Source organism: Nelumbo lutea, chromosome 4 (assembly GCF_056320005.1).
Source record: "Nelumbo lutea isolate HS-2025 chromosome 4, American lotus-T2T, whole genome shotgun sequence".
NCBI classification, from domain to species: Eukaryota; Viridiplantae; Streptophyta; class Magnoliopsida; order Proteales; family Nelumbonaceae; genus Nelumbo; species Nelumbo lutea.
In genome coordinates, this window is record NC_142687.1 from 27,930,892 (window position 1) to 27,936,891 (window position 6,000).

A 6,000-nucleotide genomic window follows, 5' to 3' on the forward strand; every position below is an offset into this window, starting at 1 on the left:
CCAATTTGATTTATCTAAATTTTTAATAATTATTTAGTTGAATAATAATAATGCACTATTGGTTAAATAGTTTTGGAGAATATATTTTTTGTAGATTAATTTCCAAATTTTAATTATTGTTTATATAAAAAAGTATGGATTATTAGTTAGAGAGTTTCCCTGAATTATTTGATAATTGTTAACTATAATTATTGATTTTTATAGAATTTAGTAAATTACACCAATTAGTAATATCTTTTATGAATCAATAATCGTTGTAAAAATTTAAAGAAATCTATTAAAATTCAATGATTATTGTAAATTATGCTAAACATTAAAAAATTTGAACATTTCTTAATTAACCAATTGTTAGTTTTCACTAATGGCTGGTTGGTTTCGAATGACTAACTCCTTAACCCAACTAGATTAGTTTGGCTAGCCAAATAATCTTCAAATGAACTGAATTGCCTAGTGAACACTCCAAATTTCAGCTATAGCCTAATTTCTAACAAATAACAATAGTTTAATCTCCAAAAATTATTACAAATTTATAGAGAAAATACACAATTTCTGAAAATATATTTATAAAAATACAATAAATAACTAATAGATATACCCTACCCCTCCGCAAATAGGACAAATAAATAGGGATGGGGAAAATATTTTTGCTCCAAATCAGGGATGGGGGTTTGCATATAATTCCCCAAACTTGATGATAAATTAGTAAAATATCAATAGATTTAATATTGATTTTTAAAATATCTCTAAGTTTTTCCTCATACTCCTATAATCCTAGGATCCCACAATCCCATTTATAAAATGATGGAGGACAATTTGAACCGACCTAGGAAACGGTGACACGTGGACACTGACTCAGCGTAAGCGACAACTCAGCATTGTGGCCTAGTACAACCAAGCAACGGGTCCATAAGGTAGCTCGCTACATCATAGCACGCAAAAGGAGGAGCTCGCAACAACACGAGCTCCAAGTTCCCCGAGCTACCTCTAAAGGGATATTCCGAGGCAACTTTAGCTCGTGAGCTAAGAAAACCAGCTCGCCCGAGCTCCCAAGCAGACAAATCATCCCGATGACCAATTCTACTAAGGGTACTCTTGAAGTATTCCGAGCTTGCTGCGAAGTAGCTCGCGAATGGGCCGCACAAGCATTCCTCAGGAAGCTTCTATCTGACAGACTGTACTGATCAGACCGGGCCACATCCCTTTGACGGCGCAGTCCCTGCCCTTTCGACAGTTTGCGCCCACGTCTCTTAGCAGGCGGAGGCGTGCCTGTCACTTGGGAGACGTGTCACTCACCCGGGCGAGGAGTGCGTCACAACGGCCACCTGCGCAGCCCTGGCAGGTAACGGCTGTGGCAGGGGCCCAGTGGCGGTTATGCTCGATCTGACAAGACACCCTATAAAAGCCCTCAGGGCAGAGGAGAAACTTCTTTTGGAGACCTTTAATTTGTCAAGTATAGTGATAAAGTGCGACCTACACTCTTAGCTACCAACTCTTATTTTCCTTCCTTCTTGCGTTCTAACTTAAGCATCGGAGTATTCCCACCGGGTAAAATCCCCAGGAATCCTTCATTTCCATCTTCTCAGGTGCCGTCCGTTGCCGACAAGGAGCCAATTAGTAGCCAACTAGGAGTGCCCGGATCGTGCCGCATCATAAAACACCCCTAAATTGTCATAGTCAAATTCCTAAAAGACCCCAAATTCGCATAATCCTATTTGTAAAATATCCACAAATTAGATTATTTTTAGGTGGTTTTCTCGGGCTCCAACCCGCTCCATCACCAGGGACGAAGCGGGGATGGGGTAGAGTGTCTTGACTATGGGGGCGAGGGACAAGGAGGGGTGCCACACCCCGTGCATTGCATGGGGCCCCTCTAGTTATAATTACTTTTATTCTTTTGATAATTGTTTTAAAGTTATAATTTTGTTATTTAATTTATTTTTTGTTTCAAAAATAATATATAAGATATGATTTAATTATTAATAATACATTAATAATATCCTGCCCCTCCCCAAATGGGGCAAAATTTTCTCGAATCTAAAATAGGGTTAGGGAAGAGACAAGGTTGGGATGGGGAAAATATTTTTGCTCCAAATCAGGGATGGGGGATTGAATATAATTCCCTAAACTCGATGGTAAATTAGTAAAATATCAATAAATTTAATATTGATTGTTAAAATATCTCTAAGTTTTTCCTCATATTCTTATAATCCTAGGATCTCACAATTCCATTTATAAAATACCCCTAAATTATCATAATCCAATTCCTAAAATACTCTAAATTTCTATAATCCTATTTATAAAATATCCACAAATTATATTAGTTTTAGGTGGTTGTCTCAGGGTGGAGAAAATTTGGGGATTTTCCATGCCCGACGGGGAATGGGTGCCTCACCTTCAACCCGCTCCGTCACTAGGGATGGGGCGGGGATGGGGTAGAGTGTCTTGACTACAGGGGCGAGGGACAAGGAGGGGTGCCACATCCCATGCATTGCATGGGGCCCCACTAGTAATAATTATTTTTTTGCTTTTGATAATTTTTTTAAGGTTATAACATAATTTTGCTATTTAGTCTATCTTTTGTTTTTGAAATAATATATAAGATATGATCTAGTTATTAATATTATCTAATTATTTAAATAATACCATTATTTAAAAATTTAAAATATTAATTATTTATTAAAATTTAATAATCCATGAAATTATAATTTATACTAATTACATAATTTTGTTATTAATTTTGTAAAATATAAAATTATTATTAATTCAAAAGTTATGAAATCTATTATAATTACTATTCTACTCTTAATATTTTTTTTTAATTTATTACATAATTTTTTATTTTAACCATTTGAAATTTAGTTATTTAAATATTTCATTATTTAAAATTTTTAATCTTTTTTATTTAAATTTTATTTCTTTAAATTTATTATGTAATTTTAAATATTTTTTTATATAATTATTTAGTATTCTTAATATTTTGTTATTTAAATAATTTTTTTAAAATATTATTTTGTTATTAAATTGAATAACCCATAAAATTAAAATTTGTATGGTTATTACAAAATTTCATTATGAATTTTATAAAAATATAAAATTATTAATAATATGAATATTTCATTATTAATTAATTACAAAATTATTAATAATTTGTTAAATATTTAAATAATATGTAAAATAATTAATATTTTTTATTTAAATTTTATTTCTATAAAGTTATTATGTAATTTAAATATTTTGTTATATAATAAGTTAGCTATTTTTAATACTTTTTATTTAAATATTTTTTTAAATATTATTTAGTTATTAATTGAATAATCCATAAAATTATAATTTATATTGTTAGTACATAATTTCATTTTGGATTTCAGGAAAATATAAAATTATTATTAATATGAATATTATTAAACCTATTATAATTATGTTTTGTGTTTTTAATAAATATTTTAAAGTTATCAACATAATTTTATTATGATATTAAATAATTGTTAAATGTTTTAATTGAAACTTTCTTTAGATTGATATAGATGAAAAGTGGGGGAGAGGATAAATAGAAATTAGAGATAATTTAGGAGATAAATAGGAATTACGGAGTGATACATATAAGTTAGGATAAAGAAAAACGAGATAAGCCATGTTAGGTGGCAACTCTTAGTGATTCTAAAGGGAATTTTGCAACCCCCCTCTAGAATTGCTTGATTTGGGTAATGGAGCAAGAAGAAGACTACTGGCATGGCAAACTCTACTTTATTATATAATATAGACTAATGGATAATAATGACATTATAACCGAACCACGGGTTATTTTTTTAAATCAAACCGGTATTATCAGTTTTTTGCAATTCTCCAAACTGAAATCGTACTGGTGCCACCGGTTAACCGGTTGGTCGGTTTATATTTTTGTACCCTATTGTAAGCCAAGTTGTTGACCAAGAGGTCATAGGCAATTAATTTGATTGAAAGATCTCTACGATAGAACCATTTTTTAACATCCCTGAGTCTGAGTCTCATTCGCTTCATCATCACAACATACTTCTTTTCGAGGAATATATCCCTTCAAACATCCGGACAATCCTCATCCCAAAGAGCACTAGAACCTGCTGCAACAGAAAGTTTCACAAGTTTATCATATATGCACAGCATTATTACATTTACAGGATCTCGGGGCAAAAGTAACAGATACAAATGAGTGGAGACTCAAGAGAGCTCTACAGTCATCACCAATAGAGAGCTCTTCCGGGGGCAGTTCGCATAATCTTTTGTGAGGCAATCAATAATAGTCAGAAATCAAACTCCACCGAGATAAGGGTGTTAATAGACCGGTGTTAGATTGGACCCTGTCCAATCTAAAATCAATTTGGATGGATTAAATGGACCAATAAGACATATTAAATTGGGCCAATTCATATGTAATGGTTCAATGTATTAATTGGATTGAATTGAATCTGGTCCGTCTGTAATAAATTTATATTGAATTGAGTTGGATTGAGCCAATATCTGATCCATTGATATAAGATATGAATGTAAGTATGAACTGAATTTTGGTTGAAACCAATCTAAACAGATCGGACAGTACAGTTCAGGCATTGAATTGAACCAGTCCAAAATGATCCAAAATATTTATTGGATTAGATTGAACCATGTTCATTTGTAATGGATTTACATTAGACTGGATCAGGTTACACCAAATCCAGTCCAATTGACACCCGTACCCCAAGACTAAGCGTGGCTGCGTGGGCTCAGGTTAAAGGCAGCGAGAGGACCTCTTTCAGTGTCAGTTTGAGCTCTCAACAGCGTCACAAGGAGAGATACCATAAACAACAATTTTAAACCCTCCTCAGTCCTGATTGCATTGGTAAATGGTAATTTGTTACAGGAGGATCATCAGTATTCTAATACCCTGTTGAATGAAATTCCTAAAAAAAAGAAGAATATCAAGAATGAATAGCTGCGGTTGAATGCGGGGTAAATACCAGACAGGAGGAGTTCTACACCGTTGAAGTTCTGCACTCATTGGTTTAAAATTGGACCTGCGAGGAAATTTGCATTTCATCCAAACGGTTACAAAACCGGACTCAAGTATAAAACTCTTATAATCCGCTATTTACACTGCAAACAAATGCAATCTATGTTTCAATTTATTAGATTAAAAACAGTTAATTCTACCATAGAAGGGAAGCCATCTTAATTTGACCGCTCTATGAACTAACCGGCATTTGTAGAGAAAAACCCGGAGGAAAATTTTCATTGATGACTGTGAGGGGATGCAGAGGGTTCGGGCTTGGGCTGTTCTTAGGGGGGTGGGTAGGTGTGGGTCTTAGGAATTCAGGTTTTGTCCTTATAAGTTATAGTAACTTGCAGCTGTGCATTGAAATTAAATATTTCTCCATGAATAAAAATATACAAGTACGTACGGAATTGTTCTCAATGCATTGAGAATATTTCTTGTTGATTAAAAAAATACCAAGTACAAGATATTCTCAATATATGGGTGCAAAAGGCTATGAAAACGGTTTCGTGAGGATGAAATCCGAATTTGGGTAATAGAACCCGGGTCAACTTATGCACTTACAATAGGTTGGATAGCTAGCTACACACAAGAACATTACTGGCACCTCAATTCTCTTTTGTATAAGGAGAGATCATAACTTCTTGTCTTCTTTCTCACTCCCAAATAAACAGCCCTCCTCTTATCTCCATTACTGGCTCCTCAATTTATAATTATGTTTTTTTTTTACTTTTATTTTTATTAGTATTTTATATCATTTAATAAATAAAACGAATAGTTGTAAGATATGATATGCTAGTATGGTATTGAAATTTTGAACCTTTACTTCTCGAAAATAGATAAGACACTCTCTATTTGCACACCCACTCATTTAAACCAGTTCAAATTTCCTACTGCATCATCTAATAGTAGATGGACCAAAGCCAAGTTAATGAGATAAGATTTCCATGAACTTTGGGCTGACAAAATGATGGCACATGAAGAGAAAAAAAGGT